Source organism: Felis catus, chromosome D2, assembly GCF_018350175.1.
Source record: "Felis catus isolate Fca126 chromosome D2, F.catus_Fca126_mat1.0, whole genome shotgun sequence".
NCBI classification, from domain to species: domain Eukaryota; kingdom Metazoa; phylum Chordata; class Mammalia; order Carnivora; family Felidae; genus Felis; species Felis catus.
The window spans coordinates 68,168,498-68,188,214 of NC_058378.1; the positions used below are offsets into that span (position 1 = coordinate 68,168,498).

The window sequence follows — 19,717 nt, forward strand, 5'->3', positions numbered from 1 at the left end:
ACCTCTTCCAGCATCCCTCTTTACCTTCACTGCAAATGGCAGCCTTCTCATATATGTGGTTAGGGATGCCTCTTGGTTAGGGATGGAGATGTATTTTTTGTTTCTATTTCTCATACTACTAGTTGTTTTGAGATTTTTCAGAGGAGAAAGGGGCCACACCATCTTAACATTGCCATTTTCAAACTGGAAATTGCAAGGGCTGTAGTTCAGTTTTATCAGAAGTGAGATTGTTTACAAATGTAAGGAATAAAATAAGTGCTGATGTAGTTTTCTGAAAGGCAAAAACAATTCATTTCTTTTAGATCAAATTCTTTTAGTTCTTTCAGATCAGATTTTTTAATTAAAAATCAAAATTTAACATTTGATTTTGATTATATCACTTTGTATTTATGAAGCCTTGTATGCTACATAGCATCAAGAACGAGACTAGAGACTAATGACTCTAGTTAGAGTGCTCAATAATTCCTTAATTTTAGGTGTTGATTCCTTTTTCAGTTGGGTTTGAAAATCGAACATTTTTTTTTTTTTTTTTTTTTTTTTTTAAGTAGGCGCCATGCCCAATGTGAGGCTTGAACTCACAGACCTGGAATTAAGAGTCTCATGCTCTTCCAACTGAGACAGCCAGGCGCCTCTAGAAATTGAACTTTCATGCTTTAGCTACTACCACTAATCTAGTATTCTGAATGGCATCTTGTTTTTCTTTTCAAAAAAATTTTTTAGATTTAAAATTTTTAAATTTTGAAAGAGAGGGCGGTGGGAGAGGAGCAGAGTGGGGGGTGGAGAGAGAATGAGAATCCCAAGCAGCTCCACGTTGTGTGTGCAGAGCCCGATGTGGGGCTTGAACTCAGGAAATGTGAGATCATGACCTGAACTGAAATCAAGAGTCAGATGCTTAACTGACTGACCTACCCAGGTGCCCTGGCATCTTGTTTTTCAAGAGAAATGTGAATTTATTTTCTTCACTTAATGACTCTATTAAAAGAAATATGGTTGAAAAATCTTAATAGCTGGTGGGCAAGCTTTCTTCTAGTCTCTGATTTGAACATAATCTTGTATTCATTTGACCTTGTTCTGTTTTACCTATCCATTAGCAAGAGCAGGATGACTGCTTGGAGAAACTAGGTATTTTTTTTTTCATTCCGTTCCTTCTGTATGTTGGAATGTATTACTTTCTTAGCTTCAAATACAAATACATTCTAATAGCTTTATAGAAAATTTCAATGCCTGATTATTGGAGGTTTCAGGGTTTAGTCTTTGTTATTCCAGTTACTCTGGTGTTTTTTAAATCTTAAATTTTTAATAATTTTGTAAAATTCTGTTTTAATGCTGATCTAGGTTTACTAAATATTTGTAGTTTGAGCACTTGAAACGCTATGAGATGTTACAGATATTCCTTAGAAATGGTTTTTTGATCCAAATGTACTGGGAAATCTTGTATATTCTCTATCAGAGGGTACTTTTTTTTTTTTTTTAATGTATTCATTTTTGAGTGAGAGACAGCATGACCAGGGGAGGGGCAGAAAGAGAAGGGAGACACAATCTGAAGCAGGCTCCAGGCTCTGAGCTGTTAGCACAGAGCCCAACGTGGGGCTTGAACTCACAAATTGCGAGATCATGACCTGAGCTGAAGCCAGACCCCCAACCAACTGAGCCACCTAGGTGCCCCCACGGAGTACATTTTCATATCAAAAACAGATAATTTCTCCTATAAGGACAACAGTATAATTATGTTTGAAACACATCTTATCCTAACTATAAGCCTGTTTGACCATGGAAGTAAATGTTGTAGAAATACATTTTGAGAAATACTAAGAATATAAATACGTTGTTAGGGTATTCCAAAACGTCTGTTTGCATGATGATTATTACCTGTAGTCATGGGGACCTAATGAACTTTTTAATAGGGATAAATTGTAAGTACTGTCTCACCTTGTAAATCTACTCAACACAATTACAATAGTACCTTTACAGGAATCTTCAGGGTTTGTTTTTTGACCTGGACATTATGTTAGAATTGGTCTTCCAGTCTGAAAGTACTTCTTGAGTACTACTATGTGTCGAACACCCAGTATTGGTCCTTGGAACTACTTCCTGCTGACTTAGCAGTAGGAGTTTTAGAGCCTTAAGGTACCTGTGAGATCATGTAGCCCCTAAACTCATTTTTCAGATGAAAAAACTGAGGCATTTAAATGTAGCCATGCTCAGGTCAAACTGTAATTAATCAAGGGTTTTGGAGACCAAACCTTACAGCTCCAGATCTTTTGGTCTTTTTTTGACTACATTTTCTTTTCAATATATTACTTTTAATCACATTCCTTTTAAGATTGAGATTAGTAAGGAGATACATCCATTTAACATGAGAATTTGGGTTAGATTATAAGGTGGGTAAAATTTAATATAGATAGAAAACTTCCCAAGTAAGTCTCTGGACATCTAGGTCTCCCTTCACATATCTGAATTATTCTTTCTTTTAGTTAAGGGGAAAAAATAGTTTTAAAGTAAGCATGTACTGTTAGTATTATTACTAAGGACTAATTAGTGCTAGTTTTTAATGGTGCCTAGGTCAAGGATGCATGAGTCAGGTTCTTTTCTAAATTGATCTGCATAATCACTTCCTAGTGGTCAGTTATGGAAACATTTATTTATATGTTCTATTAATGGAAAACTGGACCTAAATGACTGTAGAATTTAACATACTGAGTTTAAATTATAAAATATATTCTTTTTGTCATACTTTTCAGGAAGATACCACTCAGTAGAAAATGAACTCAAGGTAATGTGAATTATGCATTAAGACATATATATTATGGGGAGAAATTTCTCTTTTAAAAGTCAGTAAAGTACTAGTGTGGTCTGTAGAATTAGGTGTTAGATGAGGGGAGAAATAATTTTTTTAAGATATTTAGATTTTCTGTATTTTGTTGGCTCTTTTTAGTCAACATTTCCTCAGACTATAGAAAGCAGTCCTATCTTTTCAAGTCTTGTTCTGTCAAAAATGTTCCTTGGTTCATGTTTATTTACATCATTATTTATACCTATTTAATATATTCTGAAATGGTATAGACATGGGTTAAGACATGGGTTTTGGAATCAGAACTTTGTTAGTCTTATGACTTTGCTTTATGATCTGTGTGATCTTTAATAAGTAATTTGATTGTTCTTGAGCCTCATTTCTTTTTCTGTAAGTGGGGATTAATCTGCCTCAGAATTGTTGCAAGGACTGAGTGAGAAAACAGCTAAAAGCACCTAGTACAGTGCCTGGTATGTAGTAAGTACTCAGTAAATATTATCTCTTGTTGCTCATGATGTTATTGTCAGATTCACACCAGAGTGTGGCAGATAATTTAACTTCCATAAATCTTGGTTGACTCCTCTGTTAATGGGAAGAATACTTTGGGTGCTTACTTCACAGTTATTTTGGAAATCGAATGTGATTACGTGATAGCAGTTATAAACTCTCAACCTATCTGAGCTGAGGTAACAAATCTTATACCATTAGGACCAAACAGGTAAAAACAGGGAATGGAAATCTGCCTTTTGGGAAAGAGTTTAGCTGAGGGCTTCAAGACATACCTTATTCCCTTCTACTCCCTTCTTCCCTACCCACCCCCCACCCCTACATCACTCCCAATTCCTATGTCTTTTCCAGATAGAGGGATAAGCACTTAAATGAACAGTGTGGGATATATATATATATATATATATATATATATATATATATATATATATAATCTTCTTTGTTCTTAAACAGATGTGTAACTCTCACATAAATTACAAACTTTCTTCTAAGAAAGACCCCCCCCCCCCCGAAACTTATGTTAAGAAGCCATACTTTCTGAAAAGCTTTACTTGAATCATATGCTCACCAGCCATCCATTAGGTGTTCATTTCTCTGTATCCTTACTGCAATGTTTTATATTTTCCTCAATTTGATATATTATTTCTTATTGTATTTTTTAAGATAAGTTTTTTATTTTATTTTTAATTTGTTTTTAAGTTTATTTATTTTTGACAGAGACAGTGCGAGCATGAGCTGGGGAGGGGCAGAGAGAGAGAGAGAGGGAGACACAGAATCCGAAGCAGGCTCCAGGCTACAAGCTGTCAGCCCCAGAGCCTGACATGGGGCTCGAACTCATGAGCTGTGAGATCATGACCTGGGCCGAAGTCAGACTCTTAACCGACTGAGCCATCCAGGTGCCCCTCTTATTGTATTTTTAAATGCATGTTCTTCTGATGACTAGTAAAGATAATTTTCTAGATCTTTCATATAGCCAAAGGTAGGACTCAGAATCCATGTACTTTTATTTTTATTTTTTATACTTCTTTAATTTTTTACCTTCTTAAATTTATATCCAAGTTAGTTCCATATTGTGCAGTAATGATTACAGGAGTAGAATCCATTGATTGATCCCCCACATATAATACCCAGTGCTCATCCCAACAAGTGTCCTCCTTAATGTCCCGTGCCCATTTAGCCCATCCCCCCACCCACAATCCCTCCAGCAAACCTCTGTTTGTTCTCTGTATTTAAGAGTCTCTTATGTTTTGTCCCTCTTCCTGTTTTTATATTATTTTTGTTTCCCTTCTCTTATGTTCATCTGTTTTGTATCTTAAATTCCACATCTGAGTGAAGTCATATATTTGTCTTTCTCTAATTTCGCTTAGCATAATACACTGTAGATCCATCCACATTGTTGCAAATGGCAAGATTTCATTCTTTTTGATTGCCAAGTAGTATTACACTGTGTGTGCATGCGTGTGCGCGCACATACACACAACACATCTTTATTCATCAGTAAATGGGACACTTGGGCTCTTTCCATACTTTACCTGTTATTGATAGTGCTGCTATAAACATTGGGGTGCATGTGCCTCTTCGAAACAGCACATCTGTATCCTTTGGATAATACCTAGTAGCGTAATTGCTGGGTCATAGGGTAGTTCTATTTTTAATGTTTTGAGGAAGCTCCATACTGTTTTCCAAAGTGGCTGTACCAGTTTGCATTCCTACCAGCAATGCAAAAGGGGTTTCTCTTTCTCCGCATCCTCGCCAACATCTGTTGTTCCTGAGTTGTTAATGTTAGCCATTCTGACTGGTTTGAGGTGGTATCTCATTGTGGTTTTGATTTGTATTTCCCTGATGATGAGTGATGTTGGGGGTCTTTTCATGTGTCTGTTAGCCATCTGGATGTCTTCTCTAGAAAAGTGTCTATTCATGTCTTTTGCCCATTTCTTCACTGGATTATTTGTTTTTTGGGTGTTGAGTTTGAGAAGTTCTTTATAGATTTTGGATACTAACCCTTTATCTGATATGTCATTTGCAAATATCTTCTCCCATTCCGTCGGTTGCCTTTTACTTTTGCTGATTGTTTCCTTCGCTGTACAGAAGCTTTTTATTTTGATGGGGTCCCAGTAGTTCATTTCTGCTTTTGTTTCCCTTGCCTCCGGAGGCGTGTTGACTAAGAAGTTGCTGTGGCCAAGATCAAAGAGGTTTTTGCCTGCTTTCTCCTCGAGGATTTTGATGGTTTTCTGTCTTACATTTAGGTCTTTCATCCATTTTGAGTTTATTTTTTGTGTATGGTGTAAGAAAGTGGTCCAGGTTCATTCTGCATGTCGCTGTCCAGTTTTCCCAGCACCATTTGCTGAAGAGGCTGTCTTTTTTTGCATTGGATATTCTTTCCTGCTTTGTCAAAGATTACTTGGCCTTACATTTGTGGGTCCATTTCTGGGTTCTCTATTCTGTTGCATTGATCTGAGTGTCAGCTTTTGTGCCAGTCCTATACTGTCTTGTTGATTACAGCTTTGTAATACAGCTTGAAGTCTGGGATTGTGATGCCTCCTGCTTTGGTTTTCTTTTTCAAGGTTGCTTTGGCTGTTTGGGGTCTTTTCTGGTTCCATGCAAATTTTAAGATAGTTTGTTCCAGCTCTGTGAACAATGCTGGTGTTATTTTGATAGGGATTGCATTGAATTCGTAGACTGCTTTGGGTAGTATTGACATTTTAACAATATTTGCTCTTCCAATCCATGAGCCTGGAATATTTTTCCACTTTTTTGTGTGTGTGACGTCTTCAATTTCTTTCATAAGCTTTCTCTAGTTTACAGTGTATAGATTTTTCACCTCTTTCATTAGATTTATTTCTAGGTATTTTATGGTTTTTGGTGCAATTGTAAATGGGATCGATTCCTTGATTTCTCTTTCTGTTGCTTCATTGTTGGTGTATAGGAACGCAACCAATTTCTGTGCATTGATTTTATATCCTGCAACTTTGCTGATTCATGGATCAGTTCTAGCAGTGTTTTTGTGGAATCTTTTGGGTTTTCCATGTAGAGTATCCTGTCATCTGCGAAGAGTACAAGTTTGACCTCCTCCTGGCCATTTTGGATGCCTTTTATTTCCTTGTGTTGTCTGATTGCTGAGGCTAAGACTTCCAATACTGTGTAGAATAACAGTGGCAAGAGTGGACATCCCTGTCTTGTTCCTGACTTTACGGGGAAAGCCTCAGTTTTTCCCCATCGAGGATGATATTAGTGTTGGGTCTTTCATATGTGGCTTTTATGATCTCGAGGGTATGATCCTTTTATCCATACTTTCTTGAGGGTTTTTATCAAGAAAGGATGCTGTATTTTGTCAAATGCTTTTTCTGCATTTATGGAGAGGATCATGTGGTTCTTGTCCTTTCTTTTACTGATGTGATGAATCACATTGATTTAACCAGGCCTGCATCCCAGGTATAAATCCTACTTGGTCATGGTGAATAATTCTTTTAATGTATTTTTGGATCCGGTTGGCTAATATCTTGTTGAGGGTTTTTGCATCCATGTTCATCAGGGAAATTGGTCTATAATTCTGCTTTTTAGTGGGGTCTTTGTCTGGTTTTGGAATCAAGGTAATGCTGGCTTCATAGAAAGAGTTTGGAAGTTTTCCTTCCATTTCTATTTTTTGGAACAGCTTTAAGAGAATAGGTGTTAACTCTTCCTTAAATGTTTGGTAGAATTCCCCTGGAAAGCCATCTGGCCCCGGACTCTTGTGTTTTGGGAGATTTTTGATTAGTAATTCGGTTTATTTACTGGTTATGGGTCTGTTCAAATTTTCTATTTCTTCCTGTTTCACTTTTGGTAGTTTATATGTTTCTAGGAATTTGTCCATTTCTTCCAGATTGCCCATTTTATTGGCATGTAATTGTTCATAATATTCTCTTATTATTTCTGCTGTGTTGTGATCTCTCCTCTTTCATTCTTGGGTCCTTTTTGTTTTTGATCAAACTGATTAGTGGTTCATCCATTTTTTTTTTTAATATATGAAATTTATTGTCAAATTGGTTTCCATACAACACCCAGTGCTCATCCCAAAAGATGCCCTCTTCAATACCCATCACCCACCCTCTCTTCCCTCCCACCCCCCATCAGTTTATCCATTTTGTTAATTCTTTCAGAGTACCAGCTTCCAGTTTCATTGATCTATTTTTTTTATTGGTTTTGATGGCATTGATTTTTGCTCTAATATTTATGATTTCCTGTCTTCTGCTGGTTTTGGGTTTTATATGCTGTTTTTTTCCCCCCAGCTCTTTAAGGGGTAAGGTTAGGTTGTGTATCTGAGACCTTTCTTCCTTCTGTACATAGGCTTGGATTGCTATATACTTTCCTCTTATGACCGAAATGGCAGTAATTTCTTAAAGTTTAATGCAATGTAGATTTTAAAACTATTATCATTGAAGTTTCCCCCCTTTTTATTTAGAAGTGGTAAACTCATAGGAAGTTGCAAAAATAGTACTTCACTCAGCTTCCCCCATTGTTGGCATTTTATATAATTGTAGTGCATTGTCAAAATAGGAAGTTGACATTCATATTATTTTTTACTAGACGATAGACCTTACTCATTTTTTTGCCATTTTTTTTAGGTATTCATTTGGGTGTGTCCATAATTCTGTGCTTTTAAATCCCATGTATAGAGTCCTACAAGCACAGTCAAGATATAGACTGGTTTCATTATCACAAAGGAACTCCCTCTCCACCTTGTCCTATCCTGACAATTACTGTTCTGTTTTCTATTTGTATAGTTTTTCATTTGAAAAATCTTGTATACGTGGAATTACAAAGTTTGTAACCTTTTGAGATTGACTTCTTCATTAAGCATAATACCCTTGAGATCCATTCAGGTTATTGAATGTATCAGTAGTTCATTCCTTTTTGTTGCTGAGCAGTGTTATTACATTGTGTTGAATATATCAGAGTTTGTTTAACCATTCACCCACTGAAGGAGATTTGGCTTGATTCTTTTTTTTTTTTTTTTGCCATTACAAATAAATATTATGGGGCGCCTGAGTGACTCAGCTGGTTAAGCGTCCCACTCTTGATTTTGGCTCAGGTCATGATCTTGCAATTTGTGGGATTGAGCCTTGCTTTGGGCTCTTGCACTGACAGCGTGGAGCCTAATTGGGATTCTTTTCTCCCCCTCTCTCTGCCCCTCTTCTGCTCATGTTCTCTGTCTCTCTCTCTCAAAATAAATAAAAATGAACATTAAAAAAATTCAAATATTATTGACATTTGGTGTGCAGTTTTTTGCATGTATGTGTGAACATAAATATGTTTCTGGGGTAAATGCCAGAGTGAAATTTCTGGGTCATATATGGTAAGTGTACAGTTAATTTTATAACTACTAAACTGTTTCTTCACATACCTGGTTTCTCTGCATCCTTGTTAGCATTTGGTATTACCACATTTTAAGGTACTCTGACAGGTGTGTAGTGATATTGGTTTTAATTTGCATTTGCCTAATGACCAATGATGTTGAACATTTTATTTTTGCCATTTTACCATCTGTATTTCCTCTTTGGCCAAAGGTTTGTTATGTATCTTTGCTCATTTTTTAATTGGGTTGTTTTTTTAATGTTGTTTTGAGAGTTCTTTATGTGTTTGGATTAAGTCAACAAATTCGACTGTGTGGTTTGCAAATATTTTCTCCCATAGTTTATCTTTACATCCTACTAACAGGGTCTTTTGCAGTGTGAAATTTTTAAATTTTAATGAAGTGGGATTTATGAGTTTTTTCTTTTATAAATTGTGCTTTTTATGACTTACACCTGTCAAATCTAGGCCCCAAAGATTTTCTCATTTGTTTACCTCTCAGAGTTGTTAGGTTTATATTTTACTATCCATGATTTTGAATTAACTTATTTAATTTACTTTCTAATTATTGAATTAAGTTTTTATCAGTGAGATTTAGTGTGAGGCTCTTTCTCCCTTTTTCACTTATCCTATGAATGTCTGAGTTCATCTAATGAACTTTTCATTCTGTTAAAATAAAATTCATTGATCTGTCTTGTACTTTCAATGGATCTTTTATCCATGTGTGGTTTTTAAGTAATCATACATTAAGTAATCATAAATGATTTTAAATAATCATACATTAAGTAATCATGCATGATTTTAAGTAATTATACATTAAGTAATTAACTGGAAGATACTGGTTTATTGAGTTATACAGATTTTCTAAATGTTGATACCTTTTATTCTCGAGTATTTTAAAAAATCCACATTTGTTAATAAGGTCACTTTTTTTTTTAAAGAAAAGTCTTTAAATTGAGAAATTGAGTAGCTTTTCAAATTCATGGTAAAGGATACATATTTTCAGAGTTCTGATTTTTGTTTTAAGGTGTAATTTTGTCATTGGGTACAAATATACTCGGTTTTCTGTGCAGTGACAGACTTGATTTTCGAGAAAATCTTTGTCAGATACCCAGTCTAAACCCCAGATACACATTCCCCTTGGCCTGCGCAGTCTCTGACTTCCTTTGCCAGGGAATTGGATCCCCTCTCTTGTGATACTTTTCTCATCTGCTTGGGCTTCTAATTTCCCTTGTGTTTTTTTTGCTCTGACCCATAGATAATTTAGGAGGGTGATTTTTAATTTCTACATATATGTAAATGTTTCAAATGTTTCTGTTGATATTTTATTTTATTTTATTCAGTTGTACTTGGACAGTGTACCTTCCTTTTTATTCATTGAGACGTTAATAATGTGATTTGTCCTGGAGGATATTTCATGTTCACTTGAACAGTCTATATTTTGCTGTTGTTGGGTGGAATGTTGATAAATTTCTCTTAGGACTAGTTGGTTTATAGTGGTGTTCAAGGCTTCTGTTTTCTTGCTTAGATCCTGTCTAGTTCTATTATTGAAAGAGTATTGAAGTCATTATTATTGTTAAATCATCTATTTCTTCAGTTCTGTCAGTTAATGTATTTTGGTGCTCTATTAGGTGCATATATGTTTATAATTGTTACATTTTTTCATGGGTTTACCCTTTTTTTGGTTATAAAATGTTCTTTGTCTTTAGTAGTTTTTTAAAAATGTTTATTTTTGAGAGAGAGAGAGAGAGCAAGTGAGCATGGGTGAGGGGCAGACAGGGATATAGGGGACCTGAAGCGGTCTCCTCACTGACAACAGTGAGCTAGACATGGGGCTTGAACCCACGAACTATGAGATCATGACCTGAGCTGAAGTTGAATGCTCAAGTAATTGAGCCACCCAGGCATCCCTCTAGTAGTAATTTTTGTCTTAAAGTCTATTTTGTCTGATAATAGTGTAGCTGCTTCAACTCCTTTTTGGTTACTGTTGGCATGGTATACCATTTTTTGTCCTTTTACTGTTAATTTTTGTTTTTTAGTCTATAGTGTCTTATAGACAGCATATAGTTAGATCACTTTTTTTTCCATCTATTCTACCAACTTCTGCCTTTTAATTTGAGAGTTTATTCCATTCACAATTAATGTAATTATTGGTAAGGTATAATTTACATTTGCCACTTCACTGTTTGTTTTTTGTGTCTCATCTTTTTTCTCTATTTCTTCATTACTGACTTCTTTTGTGTTAACTAGATATTTTCTAGAGTACTGTTTTAATTTCTTTGTGATTCTTAGTGGTCGTCCTACAAAATTAATGCCTTAAATCATAAGAATCTAGTTCTGATTAATATCAAGTTAATTTCAATAGTGTACGAAAACTTTGTGTCTATATACCTCCACTCCCTCCTCCTTTTTGTTGTTTATTATCATAAATGTTATATCTTTATACACATTGTGTGCCCATCAACACAGATGTACAAGTATTGTGTATGAGGTTTTGTTTTTGTTTTTGTTTTTTTGGTGGAGCCAGAAGTAGAGCCGCATGTGTTTATTTAGTTTTTATATAAATTCCAGTTAGTTAATGTAAAAGGTAGTATTCATTTCAGGTATATAATATAGTGACTCAACGTTTCCATTCATCTTGTCTTAAATTTTGTCTTAAATTGGATAGGAGAAAAAAGCTACAAGCAAGAAATACATTTATGTGGTTCTTTATATTTATTTTTGTAGTTAATTTTACTGGTGACCTTTAGTTCTTCATTTGTATTTGAACTACTGTCTAGTGTTTTTTCATTTCAGCCTGAAGGAGTTACTTTAGTATTTCTTGTAGGACAGGGCAGCCACTAATTCTCTCAGTTTTGATTATCTGGGAATGTTTTAAGTTCATCTTCATTAAAGAATAATGCTAGATAAAGAACTCTTGATTGATGGTTGTTTTTTATTTCTTTCAGAACTACCTTCTGACCTCCATATTTTTTGATGAGAAATCTGTTAATCTTATTATCTGTTACACATAATGAGTTATTTCTCTTGCTGCTTTCAAGATTTTCTTTGTCATTTTGTCATTTAGCAGTTTGGTAATGGTGCCTATGTGTAGATTTCTTTGAATTTATCATACTTGGAGTTTTTAAGCTTCTTGGAGGTATGGATTAATGTGTTTCTTCAAAATTGGAAAGGAACTTTTAGCCATTATTTCTTCTAATATTTCTATGACTTTCTCTTGTCTCTCCGTCTCTCAGTAAAAATGTGTTGGCTCACTTGATGGTGTTGGACAGATTTCTGATGCTGTGTTCATTTTTATTCATTTTTTTTTTCCTCTTTCTGGCTGGATAATTCAATTGACCTATCTTGACGTTCACTGTTTCTTCTGCCTTCTTATACCCGTTGTTGAACCTTTATAGTGACTTTTTCATTTCAGTTATTGTACTTTCAATATCAGATTATGTTTGATTTTTCCCCCCAAATAATTTTCATCTTTTTATTCATATTCTGTATTACGTGAGACATTTTGTTGAAAAATTACATTTGGACATTTTAAATAATAAATGAACATTTAAATTATATGAACTGTTTAAATACAGAGGTTTAAATAACAAAACATGGCAACTATGGAGATTTTGTCTTTTCCCCAGGGTCTGTTTTTGTTGCTGCTTGTTGTGGTGGTCGTTGGTTTACTGACTTTTCTGAACTAAATCATTTGTGTGTGGCAACCGAAGTCTCTACTTGTTTAGCTTCGTGGTTAGCTAATGATTGAACAGATATGTCTTTAAATGCCTGGAACCAAAGAACTCTGTTGTTGGGGATGTACCTTCAGCACTCAACCAGGCATTTGACCTCTCTGCCTTAGCCTTTACTTCCTGTTTGTGCAGGGCCCCTCAGTTAAAAGAGCTTGGGGCCTTCTCAGGTTTTTCCTGAGCTTATACACAACCTTGGACGTGCACACTAACTTAAGCATGTACTTCTAGATTCCCTGGAATGTGTTGGAAGTTTTCCAAGTCCCCATGGTATCTCAATCCTAGTTTTTAAGAACTTTTGGATTAGTCTGGTGTTTGCCCCACATGTTAGCCACCACCTCAAGCAGCTGTGAGTATGAAACACTTGCCTATAAATGTTTTCAACAACACTTCTCTTGGGGAAAATGTCTTTTGCACTGGGCAAGCTGAATTAAGTCAAATATAGATAGCATTGTAAGTGGTATCTTTCTGGGAGCTACCAGACAGGCCTAATAGTAATAATTTGGGGAAAATGAAGCTTTCAGTGACCTCCAGCTTTGTTTTGCTCCCTCTGATGGCAGCTAGGCTGCACTGGGAATATGAGCTATAATTTTTCAAGGCTGCCATCTATTTAGAGAGCAGGGAATGGGACTAGGACAAGTTAAAATGTCACAAAACTTGTTCTTGCTGAGAGTCCGTCCTTCCTCCCTTCCTTTTTCCTTCCTTCATTTCTAAAAGCACCCTGGGGCAAACTTTTGGTTAATTTTGAGAGTTCTGATAAAGTTGATTCCAAATGTTTTTGCCAGTTTCCCCATTGATTTTGTGGGGGATTGAATTTTTGGAGGTACTCACTGCTATTTTATTTTCTCTGATGTTACCTCCATTTGGGCTCTGACATCTTACACTGACAGGCCTCCATATTTAGATGTGGCCCCAACCCTCCAGATAATTTAAATGTTATTGTCCTAAAAATTCAGGGATATGACAGAGTTATAAATGGTGGAAACATGCTCATTAAATATATAGGCAGCACAATACTTAGTAAGGTACTAAACTGTGGGTTTTGTAGAGTCACCTGTAAGGGCTTCATTTGCTGTCCAGTCCATATGTGCCTAATTGCCTAAAGTGACTTATCTGGATACAACAAATGTTTTACAATCCATTTCTTTTTTTTTTTTTAATTTTTTTTTTTAACGTTTATTTATTTTTGAGACAGAGAGAGACAAAGCATGAACGGGGGAGGGTCTGAGAGAGGGAGACACAGAATCTGAAGCAGGCTCCAGGCTCTGAGCTGTCAGCACAGAGCCCGACGCGGGGCTCGAACTCACGGACCGCGAGATCATGACCTGAGCCGAAGTCGGACGCTTAACCGACTGAGCCACCCAGGCGCCCCACAATCCATTTCTTTAAGACCGCTCTGTCTTTCCAGATACAACTACTTGCAACTCTGCCTCTCCGCCTTGTGGCCTTTGACACTTTTGCTGGTTTTATATCTTTGTGTTTCACAAGGTACTCCTTGTCCTAAAGAATGTTGAAATTAAGGTATAAAAAATTACCTTTAAGATTCCTTACAGTTTGAAAAATTTTCTTACCTGTGTGAAAGATTATTTTTAATCTTGTATAAAATGAAGTTTTTAAGACTTAAATTTCCCTTCTTTGGTTAGGTTTAGATTATTTGCTTTTATTGCCTTATATTACCATTATTGTGATGACTTTTATGTTTAGGAAAAATAGAAGAAAAGATTTGGCTCTAGAAAAATCTTTTAATAATAAAGTATTCTTTTTAATGAATACATATTATCAGTAAAATATATTATAAGTAGCTTACTTTTGTGAGATGTCAGATGTAATTGTAGCCTGTTTGTTAATTGAAAGAAAAGGTTTTAGTTGACCTGCAAAATTAGACATCTGGGTTGCCTTTTTAGGTGAGCTTGGAACTTTGTTCAGAGATTAAGAAAACAAGATACTCATTGGGTCCTTCTTTTCTTCATCCACCTATTCTTAAATGTTTATCTTCCCCAGAGTACCAGTATTTTCTCATTTTTGAAAAAAAAATTTTTATGTTTATTTATTTTTGAGAGAGAGAGGCAGAGTGTGAGCAGGTGGGAGCCAGAGACAGAGGGAGACACAGAATCTGAAGCAGGCTCCAGGCTCTGAGCTGTCAGCACAGAGCCCGACGCGGGGCTCAAACTCATGAACTGTGAGATCATGACCTGAGCTGAAGTCAGATACTTAACCGACTGAGCCACCCAGGCACCCCAGTATTTTCTCATTTTATATGCCCTCTGTGGATTTTCTATTCTCAAACCTTCAGGTGCCATTATGCTATTGATACCAAAGCCATAAGCTTATTTTTAGCCTAGACCTTTCTGTTTTATTCTAAATCCTGTTTTCAGGTGTAGAGTAGATGTTTTCATGGGATCCTCAGTAGAAGTTTGTTCACAATTTTACAGGTTTTCCTTTCTGGTTCCCTAACTTGGATAATCACGCTACACGTATCTGGTTATTTAAGCCAGCAGTTTGACATTACTCTGGATCTCTTCCCGTTCATGGGGAATGGGGAGGATTACTCCCATTCATCTCCAACTGGTTTCATTCATTCTGTCTCAAAAATGTCTCTTGAGTTACTCTCGTCATCTGCTGTTACCTCTGGTTTTAGTTTAAATCAGTGGTTCTCAGGTGCCTCAGACTAATGTCCCATTTATATAACAAATTATTTTGTAATACTTCCTTTACTATACTGAAACGGTGGTAACCTACATAATTAAAAAAAATCGGTGTAATTGATTAATTGAAGGGAGAAATAAAAGAAAATACACCTTTTGTTTGTCAATATGAAAATGCTCAGGCACAATACTAGAAAATAATGAACAAAAAGCTTGTACATTTAACAGTTGGAAACTTATTTGGGAGGGTTGTGTTGGTGACTCAAATGCGAAGATCTGTATGGGTGTGTGATGGTCAGAAATAATAAAAAATGAAATTCTTGAAGTTCTAAGCTAAACACAGTAACTTTCCTTCTAGACTGTAGACATTGTTTTCATTCCTGAAAAGTGAAAAAATATTAGAGTTTATATGTAAAATGGTTAGGTTCTAGGGGTGCCTGGCTGGCTCAATTGGTAGAGCATGCAACTTTTGATCTTGGGGTCATGAATTCAAGTCCCACATTGGGCATAGAGATTACTTTAAAAAATGGAGTTAGGTTCTAAGCATTAAAAATTATAAATAAGTGTTTCACCTGGGTATGCATACCTGATGAGAATTTAAAGGTTGTGCAGTGTGCAGAGATGGTTCTTCATACCTCCACACCCTGGCCCGTAATGCCAGCCACACTTCCCTAAACAGTGAGACAATGAACCTATAAATTTCAAAATACTCTTATTAAAAGTTGTTGAGGGGCGCCTGGGTGGCACAGTCGGTTAAGCGTCCGACTTCAGCCAGGTCACGATCTCGCGGTCCGTGAGTTCGAGCCCCACGTCAGGCTCTGGGCTGATGGCTCAGAGCCTGGAGCCTGTTTCCGATTCTGTGTCTCCCTCTCTCTCTGCCCCTCCTCCGTTCATGCTCTGTCTCTCTCTGTCCCCAAAATAAATAAAAACGTTGAAAAAATTAAAAAAAAAAAAAGTTGTTGAGGGGCGCCTGGGTGGCGCAGTCGGTTAAGCGTCCGACTTCAGCCAGGTCACGATCTCGCGGTCCGTGAGTTCGAGCCCCACGTCAGGCTCTGGGCTGATGGCTCAGAGCCTGGAGCCTGTTTCCGATTCTGTGTCTCCCTCTCTCTCTGCCCCTCCCCCGTTCATGCTCTGTCTCTCTCTGTCCCAAAAATAAATAAACGTTGAAAAAAAAAAAAAAGTTGTTGAATTTATCATTATGTTTGGCATGGCTTCATTGCATGGTTTCCAGATTTGGTCCTGCATTGGAATCACCTTGAAAACTCTTTCAGCATACAGATTGCTGTTTTCTACCTCAGATATTTATTTTGATAGTATTCTTGGATTAGGGCTTAGGATTTCTAAGCTCCCTAAATGATTCTCCTAAAACATATCTAGCACTGATTTGGGAGCATTTGAGATTCAATCATTAGATTCTGTAGTGGCCCTCTAACTAGTTTTTCTGTCTTCTTCTAAACCCCTGACCTTTCAAAATCATTCAGAACAGTACCAGATAAATTTTTAAAAATAGGTCTGTGATCATGCCCTCTTCTTTTTCATGAGTCCTCTATTGGCTCTGCATATTTACTCTTGACAGCCCCTGAAAGTATTCTTCTAGAATATTAGGGTTTAGAGCGTAGAGTTTGGAAATTGTAGTGCTGCAGAATAAAGTCCAAATTACTAAGTTTGAATACTTAGCCTTTCAAGATTAGACAGTCTTGATTTCCAACCTTATTTTGGGGCCTAAACTCCAGTGTAGAAAAACTGCTTATGGTTCCCAGTCTGGATAATTTTCTCATGCCATTTCAAATTGCGCACACAATATCTGCCCATCCCCACAGAATGAATTTGTGAACCCCTCTTCAACTTTGAGGACTCAACTGTAGCCTCATCACGGTACTCCCCCCCCATCCCTTCATCTTTGTGCTCTCATATTATCTTTCCTAAAGTTTTATAACTTGCTTGTTTCCCTCTCTTTGTGAGATCACTGAAGACAAAAATATTGGTTTTTGTTTGATTGGGTTTTTTTAGCCCCAGATAGAGTATAGTACCTGACTCATAGGTGCTTGGTGACTGAGTGGGGGTTGTTAGGATGATGGGGTTGTACTAGATGATCTCACAGGTTTTTCTAGTTTTGGTATTGATGGTATAAATATGACTGATAATTCCTTTCCCAAGAAAGTGTGTGCATTGTTTACCTTTTAATTTTTAGATTTATGTACTATGTACCTTTTAACGTAAAGACATGAGTATTTTTTATCGTGGTGGCTGTGCAGGTGAACTGTATTGCTGTAACACTGAGATAAATAACATTAGATATAATGGACCATGTGAATAATATTCACATGGCAGGTATTGAAGTGCATTGAGAGAATATAATCATAAGTATACTATGATAGTTTATTTCATAGGTCTCCTTTGACATTGGAAGAGTTTATTCATGTTCATAGAATACCAAACTGTTTTCCAAATTGGGAAAACTTTTGCAATCCCAGTAGCAGAGTTAGGGTTCCAGTTTTTCCATATCCTTGTTAATACTTGTTATAATCAAGATACCATATTGTTTTGATTTTGCTTCCTAGCACTCTAGCCCATCCTTTGTCCCCAGGAAGGAACCTTCTCTACCTTATCTATAAATTTTGTAGTTGTCTAGGGTCATGGTGTTTGTTACAGATGTCCTGAGTCTAGTCCTGAACTCCCCTTCCCCACTGCCCTGCTTTTGGCAGTGTTTATGGTCTTATAAACTAGCAATATGCTGATAACTCCCAAATTTGTTTTTGTCTCAAAACTCTTAGTTCCAGGATTCTCTTCTTCAGCCTCTCTGTCCATATAGAATATATTACTAAGTTTGTTAATTTTTCTTACTAAACATTTCTTGAATGTACCCACTTTCCATCTGTTGCATAATATTTTAATATAAGATCAAGTCCCACCTCGTTACTGCAGTAGTCTTCTAATTGGTCTCCTGCTTCTACTCTTTGCCTCAAAATCCATTCTCTATACAGTACTGTGAGAGATTAAAAACAGATCATGTTACTCTCTTAAAATCATTGAGTGGTTTAGAAGAAAATCTGTGCTCATTATAGCTACAAAATCCTGCGTAATCTTGTGTTCTTAAGTACAGTCTGATCTCAGATAGTAAAACCTTAGCCTCCATTTAGTTCCTCTGCCTCATAATGTTCTTGCATATCTCAGCCATTACATCTTATTTTCTCTTTATGGAATGCTTTTTTGTTTCTTTTTTCTACTTGACTGTAAGCACTTTGAGGGCAGGAACCATGTCTGTTTTATTTATCACTTAGCATGATGCCTAGCACACAGAGGAGTGCAATAAATACTTTGTTAAATGCTTACATGATGTAATTATATTTCTTTTGCTTGAAGTCTTCCTTGGACTGTCAGTTAGAAACTGTTTATGTATGTCTTACTAGTATTCATCTTCTATACACATGTTATTTATAAAATGCCTGAGTAAATAAAATTTCTGTGCATTGCTTCTTTACCATATTGCCAGAATTGTGCTCCAGAATAGTCTCTAGTTCCCTTCCTCTTGGGCCCAATATAGTTATAACTCATTTACCTTTTATTTTTCCAGGGTAATGTTCACCTTCAATTCTATGATACATGTCAGTTATGTTACTTGTGTTTAAATTTTAATCAGATGAATTACAAAATAATGAAATTGTTTATTTTCAAGGAAAGAAACTACTGGAACTGTCCTTTTAATCTGACCCTCAAATTCTAAGAGTACTGGTGTGACATTTGCACAACACTACTTAGCTGGATATCGGCAGGCTATACCTCAGGCTTATGGTAGCATCCACAACAGCACTGCAGATATTTTTCCTCATTCCATTCCCATTTAATTTTTTTTCTTTTAACTAAAAGGTCAGTTTTTGTTAGATATGAAAATAACTAAGACTGGAGTTACTGAGTATTTCGATGTGTAATATTCTAGTTATCTTTTAACTTTATCTAGAAGACAAATGTATGCTTAGAATGTTCCTGATTTACCCACCATTATTTTATGAATGATAATTATATTAACTAAAGTGTATTTAAATGTATTTGTACTTAAAAGAGTCTTTTCTTTCCTGGTAATGTTGATGGAATATGTGCCTTCCCAAATTGAATGATATCTGTAAATGGGTATATTTTTTTTTATCTGACATTGAACAAGATTGAGAAAAATCTTTCCCCAGCCAATTTGAATTATTATTCATTTATTTAATTTTTTTTTTTTTTTTCAATTTTCGGGGCACCTGGGTGGCTCAGTTGGTTGAGCATCAGTCTCTTGATTTTGGCTCACATCATGATCCCAGGGTCGTGGGATTGAGTCCCACATTGGGCTCTGTGCTGAGTGTGGAGGCTGCTTAAGATTCTCTCTACCCCCCCTACCTCTGTCCTGGAAAAAAAAAAAAATATTTTCATCATCTTTTTTTCAAAAATGAGGTTTTTAAAAGTTCAATTAAAAAAAAAAAACCTCTATGCTTTTTTATAATTTATATATGGTAGAGTTGTATTGACCACTGTATTTTGTTTACATTTTTCTTTTGAAATAATTTTAGATTGATAGAATTTATAAAAATGTACAGAGTTCCCCTTCTCTGGGAAATGAAGAGAAATAAATACTCTGCATTTATTTTCCACCAATAATGACATACAACTGTAGTACAATTATCAAAATCAGTAAATTGACACTGGTACAATATTATTAAGTAAACTGCAGTCTGAGA

General features: G+C 36.0%; 1 protein-coding gene across 5 annotated transcripts in view; it reads left to right on the plus strand.

The window, feature by feature from the left end:
- The window catches only part of SHOC2 (SHOC2 leucine rich repeat scaffold protein), a 109,423-nt gene that overhangs the window by 23,889 nt on the left and 65,817 nt on the right, over positions 1–19,717 (plus strand). Inside the window, exon 1 of one of the 5 annotated variants that reach the window (XM_045040666.1) lies at positions 2,744–2,773. The exons of the other annotated variants lie outside the window; for them this stretch is intronic. The gene's annotated coding sequence lies outside the window, so the exon portion shown is untranslated. Of the gene's footprint in view, positions 1–2,743; positions 2,774–19,717 lie in introns of those variants that run through there. 5 annotated transcript variants of the gene reach the window in all.